The sequence below is a fragment of the Podarcis bocagei genome (genome assembly GCF_964188305.1).
Source record: "Podarcis bocagei genome assembly, chromosome: 1".
Lineage (NCBI taxonomy): Eukaryota > Metazoa > Chordata > Lepidosauria > Squamata > Lacertidae > Podarcis > Podarcis bocagei.
The window spans coordinates 108,197,989-108,213,494 of record NC_138125.1 but is presented as its reverse complement, the minus strand read 5'-3'; the positions used below and the strand labels follow the sequence as shown (position 1 = coordinate 108,213,494).

Below are 15,506 nucleotides of genomic sequence, written 5' to 3'. Positions count from 1 at the left end.
TTGATGACTTGGCTAGGCCAGCACATTTTGAGGCTGCATGGGCTCTGAAGAACACAGGAGTGGCACTTGCCATTGGTCCAGGACTTGGAACTAAGGTGGCATCTGTCAGAGCTGGAAATGAGGCAGATTTCTTTTATTTGCTTCTTTTATTTATTAAATTAGTATACTGCCCTATACCCACAGATCCCAGGGAGGTTATAACATAAAATCACAATATAAAAACACAAAATACATAACAAAAACAGAAACAACCCAGTAACCACCCCTTCCCCAGTTGTGATTGAGACATCATCATCTCATCCCAAGAACCAGAAGCACCTACAGGTGGGAGATAGGCAATTCATTAGAATAGGGGTGAACCTCCTTGTAGAACTTTTAAGTTGTTGTGAAAGTTCTGGCTCTTGTTTGATTGGAGAAATGGTCTCTCTTCTTTCTACTGCTCTGCATCAGCTTTATCAGTTCTATATTTCAGAAGATGCGGGACATAGAACTACATCGGGAGAGGAGACAGTATGTCATTTATTACACTAGAACAATGGGCTAGTATCACAATATTTTGAGTGATTCTTGCCACAGCTCCAGATCTTGTAGCCAAGGTGGAACCCACCTTTCAACCTTTGTTACCTTCTTCTTTTCAGAGTGAGTTCAATGCAGTCCTTTTTAAGCAAACAATTCTGTGAATGGTACCTGGTCACTAACTTTGCAAACAATATCATGGAGTTCCATGGGCAAAGGTGTTTGGATCACAGCAATATAGTTATGTTATTCACTGTTCTTCAAACTCTCACCCCTGCTACATAGTTACCATGTAAGATGTTCTTACTTTAATTCTCTCATTAAAACTCTTTCCATACTTCTGGCCTCTGGGTTTTTATTCCCCAGGGGTATTTCCAAACTCTCACAGCTCATCCTCTAAATAGTTGTACAGTAATCATGCCAAATTAATTGCATGCTTCTTAAGCCAAGAACCTACTCTTAACATTGCATTGCAAAGCGGTATATGCCCAGTAGTGTTGTTGCCTAAGAAGTAATGGGAATAAACTGGATCATAAAACTTTCATTCGGTGTTTAATAATTTCTTCACATCCCTTCCATTTGTTTTGATAAAAATCCTTATAGACAGCTTTAGATGAAAGTGGAGACGGCAATTCTGTAAAATAATTTTCCATTTCCTTCTTTTTTTAAAAAGAGAGAAGTCTGTCTCAGTCCATATTTTTTATGCTGCAGCTCCATCTAGCAATGATCACCGGAAATTCACAGAGTTTGGTTCAAATGTATATATGTAACTACAGGCCTGTGTGAAAGGACAGTGAAACATTAATCACATTCTAGATGGATATGACAGAAGGTGGATATGGAGGGGCAGGCATCTAAGATTATTAACAGTGTGAAAAAGGGGCTGCTGATATATATATATATTCAACAGCCCACTGAAATTAGTGGAAAGAGAGTTTAAGAACTACAGAAAAGGCAGCAGAAGAGTACCTTATGGAGTGATTACCCTAGGGATTCCTGCAGTAACCTGAGTCTGAAAAAGATTGACCTGTGTCTGTTACTTGAGATAATCAGTGGATCACACAATACACGCCTCTGGTTATCCCTAAATATCCAAATGTAGAAGTGTGGGTGGAGGCAGAAAATGGATTCCAGCACAATACTCCACCAGCCCTTTCTACATTCTGCCCCCCTTAAAAAAAAAGTTGTTTCAAACAAGGCAAATCTGTCATTTTTGTTTCCCTCAGTTTCTATTTTTTCCAGTGTTAAATCCAGTTCTCCACATTTCCACATCAGCTTGTGTTTTTTTCTTTTAAAAGTATATGTGTTTTTGTACACATCACATTGCAGGAGACATGCGTTGCAAAAATTCAGAGAAGTGTGAATGTTGAGAGTTGGCCCAAAATGGTTTCAGAACATGTGAAAAGTTCACCTATAGATGTGAACTGGATCCATTTCCCCTCCATCCCTGTTTCAAACTTTACAAGCCATTCTGTTCAATGTAAATGTAGACATCTGTAAGCGTAAGCGATGGAAGTCAATCAATGAAATTTTATTAATATTTTCATATTGAGATATTTGTAGAATAAATTTGCAAGAAATTCTCCCAACTTTTCTTCTTCTTTTCTCTCTCTATCTTTTCTTCTTCTTTTTTCTTTTCTTCTTCTTTTCTCTTTTGTTCTTTTTTATATATGTGTGATCTGAAATATATATGTATGTGTGTATTTGCTATATTTTGCTTATATTTTGTGATCATTATGTTAAATAAATTAATTTTAAAAAGTAAACATAGACATCTGAATGTCTGTCTTGTCCAAGTGTCCAGTGCCAGATGACATCTAGATGAAAGTTCTTAGGCAAGATTAAAACTTTCCTTCAGCATCTCAAAGGTGTGTGCTGCTGTAACCCAAATGGCTCTGATTACCTGCATGTAGCACAATGTGTGCAATACCTTCACATTCTCTTCCAGGAAGAGGAGAAGAGTAAAGGGGTTGCAGTGCAAGTTCTTCAGGGGCTTAGGGATGCTTAATAAAGAAGGCCACACTTTTTAACTGGGCTTCTTGCAAGTTGGCCAATATTTCCAGGATGCTTGACTAGACAGGCTTGATCTGGTAGGCTCTCCTTATGTCTCTCTGTGTGTGTGGATTTTAATAATGACAGGCAGGTACAGAAAAATAAATAAAATAAAAACGAGGGGCTTGAAAAATAAAATTAATAATTAGTTGATAACAATTGTTAATAAAGAACTATAGGCTGCAGCTATGTGATTGACTAAGTCCATGATAAAACATACTAAGAGGAAAAGGATATGTATATGTCAGGGGCTCAGGGACAGAGGCACAGCGGAGATAGGAGATGGAGAGCGAATGGGAAGAATCTGAGGACAGCGGGGGGGGGAGAATGACAGTGATCCGAGGGATTCCATGAGCCTCTCCAGCGAATCAGAGGATTCCCAGAAGGGGGCGCCGGTGGTCAGGACAAGGGGGGTCCCAGGGGGGACGCACCAGAAGCCAGGGGCCAGCGGGGACTCCCAAAGCGGCAGCTGGAGATCAGGACCAGCTTCCCCACCAGAGCGTAGCAGGGGGGGGGGAGGTTCCCTTGGGTCAGGGTCAGAGCCTCCTCCAGCAGGGAGAGGAGATGAGCAAGTGCTGACCACGCCTCCATCGGAGAAGGGGGGAATGGAGGGGAGGTCAGAACCAGCTAACCTCCCGGAAGAGGAGGAAAGCAGTGACAGGAGTAGTGTAACGATCAGAAGGAAGGTTGGGAGCTGGGCGCGCGCGCCAAGTTCAAATGTACAGGCGCGCGGGACAGCAGAGAGCCCAGATTGGGAACCAGGTCCTAAAGCCCGCCGGAGGGAGGGAGAACAATCCGGGGAATCAGCGTCGGAAGAGTCTAGGAAGGGCGAAACCCCAGCGGGCAGGAGGACCCAGCGGAAGAGAGAACAAAGAAGGAGGTGGAGCAAGGCAAGGGTCTTAAATTGGTGTCGGGGAGGGACGGACTCAGACGGAGCTTCAACGGTCTAGGGTTTCAGACGTAGGGCTGCGCGCCGCGGCTGTCAAACCGAAAATGAACTTCAATAAAGACTTCTGTATATAAAGAGAAACTGGCGTTGGTCCTTTGTGAGCTGGGACCTGAGGCAGCCCTGACAGTATATAATTGCAAAGGGTTGCATGGTCTAAATCAAAACAATTACTAATTTTCTTCTTTCAAAAAAAGAATATAAAAAGTAACCTTGAACTGTAGTAAATCCAGACACTTACATAGACCTGTGGTAGCTGACACTCTTGAGCCACTGTGATTGTGTATAAAATAAAGTAAGGCCAGGTGGCAAAGAAGCAGAAACCTCAAGCATATTGGACCCCTGGACATTTTTAGCTTATGTGAGTTTATTGCAAGAAGGGCGATTTGCCTTATGTTATGTTTTTATGTCCTTAAAGCCTTTTGTTTTAACCAGTAGCAGATCCACCCCTCTTATTGCCTCACTACACTGCTGCAGCCCTTTTAATGCAAGAATGGGGAACCTTTCAGCCTCTAGATGTTGTTGGACTACAGCTCCTATTATCCTATGTGGCTTGAGACGGATGGGAGTTGGAGTACAGCGTTTTGAGGGCCATGGGTTGCTTGATCGGTGACATATTTTATAGGGTGCTCCTCCTAAGTAGAAAAATGAAATGGTTAGGAAGGGCGTTGTTGTTCGGAAGCAAGAGGATTACCTATTGCTTGAAAATACCACATAAAGACAGAAATAAAAATGTCATTTTATATATAGCAAAGCAGGAGATATAGTTTTTACTTGATAGGTGGCATATAACTAGGAGTGGTATTATGAACAGAGAGGTTATATAACAGTAAAATGGAAGACTCAAGCAATGCTTTTGTTAGCTTTAGCTGAACATGAGCAGTACAAGTGATGGATCTGAAAACAAACAAAAACGAAATGTTAACATTTTCTAATTTAATTTTGAAATTCATAAATTCATTTTTTTAAGTTATGGTTTATCTTATTAAAAAGTTGTCTTCTAAACTCCCCCAGCCGGCTATAATACAATATCTTTGTAGTAATTTAATGTGATATTTGCAAAGCATCTGATGCATGAGGTGAATGTACAATGGAAGAGATTTGAAACAGCATGAACTCAGCCTCAGATTCGATACATAATGGCTTGGTGGCAACTGCAGGAGCCAAGCTGTTCTTATGCTTTTGAAATTTCTGCCCCACCAACAGAATGGCTCCACATAGCATGTAGTGGCATTTGACTTTGGGTTAGAGCAGCGGTTCTCAACCTGTGGTTCCCCAGATGTTGTTGGACTACAACTCCCATCTTCCCTGACCACTGGTCATGCTGGCTAGGAATGATGGGACTTGTAGTCCAACAAATCTGGAGACCCACGGGTTGAGAAACACTGGGTTAGAGCAAAGGGACCCGATGTGGTGACCTCCAAATGTTGTAGACCACATTGGGACTAACAGTCTTAGCCAGTGTGTCCAATGTTCCTGAATGATGGGAGTTTTAGTCTGCAACATCTGGAAGGTACCATGTTGGCTACCACTGGTTTATTTGGGGAAGGAGTTCTTACAAAAATATGCTAATGCCCAGCATCCTGATTGGATACATAAGGTTCCCTCCCCATTAAGCAAATTGATCATTTGTTGAGTGAGAAGGGGGTGATAACCCTCCTCCTTAGATAATCTGCACAGATCACCTGTGTGTCCTATATATGTGCACAAGGGAGGCTGTGTCCTCTGTGCAGGAATATACTTGAGAGTATGGCTGGAATGTGGGCATCAGATTTATTGAGGATGTTAGATTTATTGAGAAACTGTCTAGGCCATAGGCAGGCAAACTAAGGCTCAGCGGCCAGATCTGGCCCAATCAACTTCTAAATCCGGCCCACAGATGGTCCGGGAATCAGCATGTTTTTACATGAGTAGAATGTGTCCTTTTATTTAAAATGCATCTCTGGGTTATTTGTGGGGCATAGGAATTTGGTTCCCCCCCTTTTTTCAAAATATAGTCCGCCCCCTCACAAGGTCTGAGGGACAGTGGACTGTCCCCCTGCTGAAAAAGTTTGCTGACCCCTGGTCTAGGCTATAATCCATTATAGAGCTGAGTACCCTTGTACTTGACTGTGGTCCTAGATCAAGTGTGGAGAACCAATGGCCAGGGATGTTGGGAGTCCAGCAACATCTGGAGGGCGAAAGCTTCCCCTATCCTTGCCCTAGATTATATTTTGCTTCTGTTAGGGACCTTGTGGGACAAAAATGTGGTTTTATGGAACATAATTCCCTAAATGGTTTGGAAAAGTACACTTTTGCAGCTTCTGCAGGAGCAATCTATGCCTGGAATAACCCATGTCTGGAGACACAGGCATAGATTATTCCGACTTCAAGGCTCAGAGATTCACATACGGACGTGCTGAGGATGCATCACTTTCAGGAGTAAGAAATAGGGTGACGAGGATGAATGCAATGCTGATGGTTGGTTTTGCAAAATAGGCATCTTTGAGCGCAGCAGAAATTGTGTATCCTCAGATTGTGCACATGGGAATTTGTGTGTAGGGAGCCACACTTTGGAAATCCAAAGGTGCCCCAGACAGGAAGCATCCTTGGCAGCCTCTCTCCATTAATTTAACTTCTGAATACCTTATTTTGTGTGCATTTGCATCCAATTTTGTGACTTTGACACATGTCTTTTATGGGTCATACAATATGATAATCTGCATAGTAGGATCTTGTGACTTTGACACATGGCTTTTGTGGGTCATACAATATGATAATCTGCATAGTAGGATCTGCAAATGCAAATTTTGCACCACGTGAGCTGTTAGTGCTGTTGGTTTCAGTTGTGGAGTTGATCATTGACTCGATAGCCCAAGCACCTGAGACTGGTGCCCTTGAAGCTCAGTGCCCCATGCTATTGCACAAGTTGTCTGCCCCTGCTCTGAGGCTTCCACAGTTCTCCCCATCTAATGTAGCTTCCACAGTTCTCCCCATCTAATGGAAAGATAGAATGAAGATTGAGCTCTCTTAAGCTTTGCAACCTCATTAGAACCTACCATGTGCCAGGTGGCCCAGGGAGGTCAGTGTGGGACCTCTATATGACCATACCTTTTTCAAAAGAGAAGAAACTGGCAATGGGGTGTTTTGCAGAGCAACCATTCTTGGATTATTATTTATCAAACCATGCAGTGACATCTGCAGAGCTACCTACATGGAGAAATCCGCCAAGTTTACCGCCTCAAGTACGCAATCCCTTCTGCTTCATATATTAGTCATATACAAACTGTGTCATATTGTGTGTGGTCTAGAGTAACCTGTGATCATAATTCACTTTATTATCTATTAGCATCCTGTGCTGTGGGAACAGGTCAGAGCTGAATGTGAGCACAGAAAGGTCCATAGCATGCCAGTGTTGTATTGCAAAATGAAATTTTTCTTATTAATAATAAAGCCTGGGTGAAAGCTGAGCTGCAGATTCCCTCTAGCTCAGATTTTGCTTTTTAGAGCAGCACTGCTTAACGTTTCAATAATATGTGAAGAACATCTCCCTCTAGTGTCTACTGTGTTGCATTTCTCACCCTCAAGTCGAGTGTAATGAATTGACTATTCAGAACTTGTAAAAAGTTTGTTTTAGCCTTGAAACACTGAGGTTTGGTTTTATTTTAAAGGATGGTTCCTACTACCCAGAGCTGTGAGGTGTGCGAATTCTTCCCATTCTGTTCACGTGTACACCAGACATTCTTAGTTTGCATCATGAACTGGCAGGATGATGGGGAGGAGGAAGAGGATCCCAGCGAGGCATGTAGCCAGGACTGGGACACACGGGGGGCAAGCTGGGGATGGGGAAGGAAGTACTCCCAGGGTGATGGAGAATGGCGAGGGAATGGAGATCAGTGCACAGGAACCAGAGCAGCATCAGAGTCAGAGGGGCCCCTGTCTCCACGAACACAACAGGCTCTGAGGCATAGGGAGCAGCAAGAGGCTAGAAGGCTGAGGCAGGCAAGGGCCCACAGCCCAGCTCCCTAGCTGGCCAGGTGGAGCTCGCCAGCTCTGGGAGGAGATTACTCAGCTGGAGTAGGCTTGAAACAGGTGGAGGTCACCTGCCTCATCAAGCCCAGGTGCTGCAATCAGCAGGCAAAGTACAAAAGGGAAGGAGAGCTGAGGTGCTGTGTCTGCTCAACTGCCCATGTTGATAGGCCTCGGCTTGGGTGACATGGACCTCTGTGGGACTGTGCATTGGGTTTGACCGTGGACTGTATCCAGACTTGGCTTAACCCGGGACTGCATTTTGTGGACATTGCTGGTGTGACTTGACTCCCAGACCTTCGATTTTGGGCTTGACGTACTGACTTGCCATCAGGTAGGCCAGGGTTTTAGGACAGTTTAAACCCATTTAAATAGGCATACATAATTTGAATCTCAGTTTCTGCCTGATCCTTGTTGAAGCAACAGCGCTCTCTCTCTTCATGCCCAGCATCTCTCGACATTATTTGTTGCCACTTGCTTATCTACTGTTTGTTCATGCCTCTGTGGTGCCACACACTTTACATGGTCTTGGACCCCGGTATGAGGAATTTCCACTGTTGACTGAATAATTCCCATTAATCCAAGTTATGTGTGTTTACTCACAGGTCCAACTGATTTCAGTCGGAGCAACTCCAAGCAATTGTTCAGAGGACTGGACTGCACTCATTTGTGTAAAAATGGGAACAACACTTTTGCTTCACTTTAATTATCACATTGCCATGCCAGAGCACAGGAAGGCCAGTGAGCTAATAATTCCATGAACTGAGATATCAGTGGAAGAAAGGAAACTCTGTAGACTGAAATTTGGCCAAGGTGTAATGGGAATCTGTGCAAAAGTCCCAGCAAGACAAATTAGAGCTATGATCTGTTTGGAAAAAGCAATGCACAAATGACATGAAGAGGAGTTGGAGTTTGGACTTGATATCCCACCTTTCACTTCCCTTAAGGAGTCTCAAAGCGACTAACAATCTCCTTTCCCTTCCTTCCCCCACAACAAACACTCTGTGAGGTGAGTGAGACTGAGAGACTTCAAAGAAGTGTGACCAGCCCAAGGTCACCCAGCAGCCGCATGTGGAGGAGCGGGGAAGTGAACCCAGTTCACCAGATTACGAGTCCACCGCTCTTAACCACTACACCACACTGGCTCTCCAGCATGAGCCAGCAAAAGGTAAGCACATTAATATCCCATTTAATTCAACAGGAGAAAATGAGGGACGAGCCTTGGGTCAATGAGAGAGAGTCTGCATAGCATGTTATGAGGTCCCATCCCTGAAAAGGGGTGATCAAATGCTCCAAGGCTCAAGCACCCTTCACCTTTCCTCTGTCCCACAAGAGCCCAGATGCTTCCTTGGGGCATGGCAGAGGGAATGTGGTATTGGCACAGGAGGCTAGGGCTATTCCTCAAGCTATTCCTTTCACTCCAGGGATTCTAGAGTGCAGAGGGCAGCGTGCATTGTGTGAGCACCACTGCTCACAACATCCCTTGCTAGGAAAGATCTCTCCAGGAGACCACAGGGAGCCACTGTGAGACAATGATTGTCTATGTATAACAAGGGTCTGACTCAGCATTAGGCAGTGTCTTATGTCCTAATGAAGCATATGCATCTGTCCTTGAAATCAATGGCACATATATGTGGTTAACGTGGGCTGCATAGCATCCAGCACATATAGGAAAACAGCATGACTAGTCTTAAACAACATGCAATATACTAGGCAGCTTCCTAATGCAGTGCACACCTCTATGGAAATGGAAGGGGGGAAACTGGAATGTTAGAAACACATCATGTTGCAGCATGCCCTTTTGAGGGTTTTTTTTTGGGGGGGGTGGAAGGCGGGAGAGATGGCCTTGCAAATGTATCTTACTTCCTCTTTCCTAACTGGTGTAACCTATGTTAGAATCATTTCCTCCAACTGCAACAGTTCCTTGTAGCATGTGCCGAGCTCCCACTGGCAACAAGGATTTCTCCATTCATTACCATGGATTGCTCCATGTGCCCAAAGTGATGAATGCGTAGGCTTGCCCTTCCTGTGGAAACTCAAGTTGGAGCTGTATTTCAGCACCGAAGGCCAGATTCCATAGCCATTTGCTGATCTGTGAATGAGAATTCTGGCAGATGAATGAAAATATGACTGGGACTAGGAGGAACTATAAATGGCATGGCTAAAAGGCTTCTGACTGCCATTAATTCCAATGACTTCTCTTATCTGCGTGAGAATGTTTGGCATTTTAACACTTTAAGTTAAGTGCCTCCAATGTGCATTTAATTTAGATTTAATAACACCATTTTTTTTCCTTATGGAAACTCAGTCAATTATTGAAAGCATTTCTTGAGGTTTAGCAATTATTTAAGAGGTGAATTTACAGTAATGTAATTAGCTCAAATAGCATGTTCATAGAAGTAGCATATTTAAAACAACTTTAAATATTTGTTAGTGAAAAGGAAATATTTTATACCACTCTAATTTGGTAATATTGTCTAATAAAAATTTCAGTAACATTTAACAAGGCAGTTTATTCATATTACCAAGGGCATTCTGTGGGGGGGGGGAGAGAGAGAGACAAAAACTACAGCAAATGCAGTACCTCTAGTGGGAATGTAGCTAATTTAAAAACTGCACAAGCAATAACTTATTTGGATCTTGCTAAAATGAACCAGACAAAATTCACATGTAGTGTTACATAGTTCAGAAAGGCTAACACATGCTGCAATTGAAACATGGCACTCTGTAGTCATTGTTTACTGCGATAAAATTTAGGGTTCTGATAGCTTGTGGGATTTGTACCAGATTTCCATGTAGGACTAAGGCTGTGTACACACCATATATTTAAATTACAACCCCCCCCCCGAGCTATAGTTAAGGATGCTAGGAATACTAGCTCTGTGGGGGATAAACTACAGTCCCCATGGTTCTTTTTGAGGAATATGCAATAAAATGTTATTTCGTGGAACATTCCGAGTCCGTTTTCCAGTCAGCCATGCCTTGGTTCAGGATATTGGATTCTGTTGCTCCTCCTTCTGGTTCCTCCCCCATCCACTCACTGTCAGTATTCTGAGCCAACAGAGCATGTTCAGTATTTATTGGGTTGGGTTTTTCTGCCCTTCAGTTGTTGTTGTTCTTTTTAAAAGGATTTTGTACTTGTGCAAACTTGCTCCATGTGACAGCCCTTTAGATAGCTGAAGATGGCTATCATTTCTCCTCTTTATCTCCTCTTCTCCAGGCTAAACATGCCCATCTCCCTCAACCGTTCCCCATAAGGTTTGTTTCCAGGCCCTTGATAATCTTGGTTGCCCTCCATTGCACATGTTCCGGCTTGTCAGTACCCTTAAATTGTGGTGTCCAGAAGTGGACACAGTAGGTGTGGCCTGACAAAGGCAGAATCGAGCAGTACTATTACTTCCCTTTATCTGAGCACTATACTTTTGTTGGTACTTCCTTTAAAAAACTTAAACTGTTGAGTAAGGGAGGAAAATTGAAAGGAATTTGAGGATCCTGTCACTAAATATATTTTAAAGATTTCTTAAAATAGATCTGGAACAGGATGCTAGTGAGGTAGGCAGCAGGGCTTTCTGATGACCAATGGTGAAAATGTTACTGACAGGTTGACATGGTGGGCTGCAGATGAATTCTTTGTGTTGGTCCTCCCTGTGGGAATTGTCAGACACTTGTGGTTGAATCATGTTTTTCCCCGGGGGTGGTATTGAAAATAGGTTCTTAAATTTCACTCCGTTGAGCTTCTTCCAGTGAAGTAGTGGTTGTAATCAGAAAGGGGCCAGAGTTAGACCTCAGGTAAAATAATTGGGAAATATTTATTTCAATCAAAGCATAGAAATGCTGACAATATACAAACTCAACAATACAGTGGTACCGCAGGTTAAGTACTTAATTCGTTCCGGAGGTCCGTACTTAACCTGAAACTGTTCTTAACCTGAAGCACCACTTTAGCTAATGGGGCCTCCTGCTGCTGCCGCGCCGCTGCCGCACGATTTCTGTTCTCATCTTGAAGCAAAGTTCTTAACCCGAGGTACTATTTCTGGGTTAGCGGAGTCTGTAACCTGAAGCGTATGTAACTCGAGGTACCACTGTAATGAAAATATAAGAATAAAAAAGCATGTATGGATGAGAGTGCAAGTTATAAATGGCAAATGTGATTGGCATGTAAAAACAATTTAACAAAATTGCTACAAATAAAGCATGCATATTAACAAGCTCTAAGCTGCATTGTCCTAAAACTTGCACCATCCAAACTAGTTAGAAGCTTACTAAATTCACTGCCTTATAGTAGTTTAAAGATTAAGGGAGGTGGGGTAGGATTATAGCCACCAGTCCAAGCAGAGATCCAAGGAAATGGTTTGTGTGGACTAAGAGGGACTGTTGAGAAAAATGATTCGGGATCCTGGATAATACAAATGTGAAATAAGTTCGGATAAAAATAGAGGGGAAATGTTTAAAATTGACATAGTGAAGTATGAGAGCATTACACGGGAATAAAGAAAGTAAAATAAAAATGGGAAATACTGAAAATAAAAACTGCATCTATTGAAGACTGTTCATGAACCAAATATCCATCCCGCACAATGGCTTAGAGAAAACAGCCAAGAGCAGCTTTGAGGAAAAGGAGGAGGGGGAGGAGTCTAAGGCAAGGGAAATATCTATTAGAAAAAGTTGGAGCTAAGCAAAAATAAACAAAGGAAGAGGAGGACCCTTAAGACAGCACCAACGCTGAAGTTCAGTCTGTTTTTGATCCTGCTACACTTCCATGTTTTCCTGTCTTCTGATTCACTGTTCTCTTATCCAGTTGATTCTCTGACTAAAATGATGAATCAGTGGTAGACTCCTGTAAGAACAGGGGTTCTACTTTATGTTTTAATAACTATTGTTAAGGGATCAATACACTCTTGAAACAAGGAGTCTTGTGAACGTTGCTAAAAGTTGCTATGGTGTCTTGGTCTCTTTTTCACCCTGGTACATAGATCTCAGCTTGACCAAAGCCATGCCAAGCATCCTGTTTCTCACATGGGAGCAGTAGGCTCCAGGCAGACTGACGCATTCCTGCTCTTAATGCATACATCCAGGTCTGCTTAAACCACAAGCCAGAGTTTTGATTGACCAAAATCGATATTCATTCCATTCTATTGCTTTATGGGATAATCAACCTCATCATGTGTGCAGATTTGTTGTCGATACTGAGCTGAGTGACAGGGGTCCCCTCTGAGCACCTTGATGATGTCTCAGTTGTAAGTGTCATCATGGAGCACTTGCTCTCGGGCAGTTGGAGCTGACCAGGTGTCATGACCCTTTCCCAGAGACCATGCACTCTGACTGGTTCAGAGGACAATGAGGCTCCATTTCTATCCTTGGGGAAGAGGTACCAGGTCTGTCTTCACAACTCTCTTGAGACAGAGGACAAGTCTTGCCTCTGATTCAGAGGAGTCGTCTCGGACAGTACTGTTGTCTCCCAGCCCTAACAAAGACTGGCGAATAAGGTGGGGGCTCTTTAACAACCCGAAAGCTTCTCTAGGGAGGTGGGGCTAGCTTGCTCAGATAGTGAGGCTCAGTGATTGGAGGCATAGCAGCTCACAAAGCCAACATAGCATAACCTCGGGAACTCTCCAAGGCCTGCAGACACTCTGGTGCCTTAAAGTCCTGCTGAGATACTGCTGGACTTTCCCTGGGAGTTCTGAGCTTTCCAAACAGGAGTGGGGGGGCAGTGTCTGAGAATGTCATCTTAAAATAGTATTTATGGTAGGTACCCAGATGGGAGCTGAGGGTGGAGGGAGCTGGAACTGTCCATCCAACTTAGTGTTGTTGACACCAACAGGCAATGACTCTCCAGGGTTTCAGGTGGGACTATCCCCCAGCCCGACCAGAAGACAGCAAGGGTTGAATCTGGGACGTTTTGCATGCAAAGCCTGCAGTTTATAATTGAGCTACTGTGAAGCTGTAGATAGAAAAGGGACTGAATACAAGATGGCCAGTATCTTAATGTCTTTATACAATCAAAGCTCGTTCTGCGTCCACCTCTGCTTGCGTCCGCTTCGGTAAACGTCCGCGGCAAACCCAGAAGTACCGGAATGCGTTACTTCCGGGTTCGCCACTCGCACGTGCGCAGAAGCGCTAAATTGTGCTATGTGCAGACGCGGCGCTTTGATGTGCGTCATTTCTGGGTTGCGGTGGGGCCTCCAGAACGGATCCCTGCTGTAACCGAAGTTCCACTGTATAAAAAATAATATATGTTTCAGTCAAACGTCTATCTACATTGTACATCTTGTGATAGTACAAGTCTATGTGTACAGTCCTGGTCACCCCATATTATAAAGGAGATCCTAGAAATGCAAAAGGTACAGATCTCCAGGAGTTACTACACATGAGGAGAGGCCAGGATTCCCCATCTTATAGAGGAGCTCAACATGTGTACAGAGGAACTTGCATAGAACCTCTTCTCATGTGTACCCAAAGTGTAGATGGCAGAGGGTGAATCTACCCTCTATGGCATCATGACTACCTTCATGTATTTTGGGGGCACCCCCCTTTTGTGGGCACTGATTGGCTAGGCTTGTACATGTTATTAAACCAGGAATTAAATAAGAAGCAGTAACTTGAAAGGAAAACAATGCAACAGCAGAAATAGCAGTGGATAGGATTGAAAAAATGGTGAATATTCTCAGCTAAAGAACTTTACAGGAGATGGCATCTTCTGCTTCCCACTGCCTCCAATTTTTGTTTCTATTTTTGCCTGGACATCAAATATGGGAACATTCAGCTCACTCCTAATAAAAAAATTTCTTTGAAACATTTTCCTCTTACAATGCAATAAGAATTCTCTGAAGCACTTAACCTGGGTCCTTGGCACCACAAGGTTCTTCACTTGCTGCTTTCATGTGTTTTTCCCCTGAAGCCTCTTTATATTGAATTTGGAGGACAGCTGCCTGTCAGAAGTTTAACACTTTTCAAAAATATGTCCTCCCAATGTGATTTGACATCCTTGAATAGAATCAGGATTGCTTGTTGATACAACAGTATGATGGAATATAAATACAAATTGGAAACATACTTGATCAAAATGGACAAATTCCCCTTGAGGAAACACTTTACTATGTTCAGATTTCACTTAATGACTACTCATGTCCTAGAAGGCAACTGTCAAAATGTTCCATATAACTTGTAGTGTGGATACAATGGAGGGTCTTTTAAATTATTTGTGCAATTGCTATCTGTCTCGGTGCATAAATGGAATAAATACCTCTGGAGAGGTTTTTTTTTTTGTTCAGATCATGGACCATGCTCAAATCAGCAAGCAAGATGGGCTTCTTTCTTGCCAATAGAGCAGAATTTCTTTGGCTTTGGTCAAGGCCTAATTGGACTAAGCATGCCCAAGGAATTTCATGGCCTCTGCATTCACAAGGGAACTCATGACATGCAAACTACTGTGAGGCGCTAAATATTGCAGCAAGCTGTATGAGATAACCTGAGGTGGCCTTTTAAAACTTACTTTCTTTTTAAAGCAGCTGATAGTCACTGCAGGTGGCTAGTAAGTGCTGCTGCTGCTGCTACTGCTGCTGCACATGTTTAAAATAAGGCCACAAGTTCCCCAGGGAGCAATAGGTGATTGGCATCCCATATCTCCTGGGTCATAGAATCATAGAATCATAGAGTTGGAATAGACCACAAGGGCCATCGAGTCCAACCCCCTGCCAAGCAGGAAACACCATCAGAGCACTCCTGACATATGGTTGTCAAGCCTCTGCTTAAAGACCTCCAAAGAAGGAGACTCCACCACACTCCTTGGCAGCAAATTCCACTGTCGAACAGCTCTTACTGTCAGGAAGTTCTTCCTAATGTTTAGGTGGAATCTTCTTTCTTGTCGTTTGGATCCATTGCTCCGTGTCTGCTTCTCTGGAGCAGCAGAAAACAACCTTTCTCCCTCCTCTATATGACATCCTTTTATATATTTGAACATGGCTATCATATCACCCCTTAACCT

At 43.2% G+C, this 15,506-nt stretch overlaps 1 long non-coding RNA gene across 1 annotated transcript in view; it reads left to right on the top strand.

Annotated features, from left to right (window-relative positions):
• Positions 1–8,597: 8,597 nt before the first annotated feature.
• The window catches only part of LOC308583754, a 152,566-nt gene continuing 145,657 nt past the window's right edge, over positions 8,598–15,506 (top strand). The window contains exon 1 of the long non-coding RNA XR_014006405.1: positions 8,598–8,690. This is a non-coding gene — a long non-coding RNA (uncharacterized lncRNA). The remainder of the gene's footprint in view (positions 8,691–15,506) is intronic.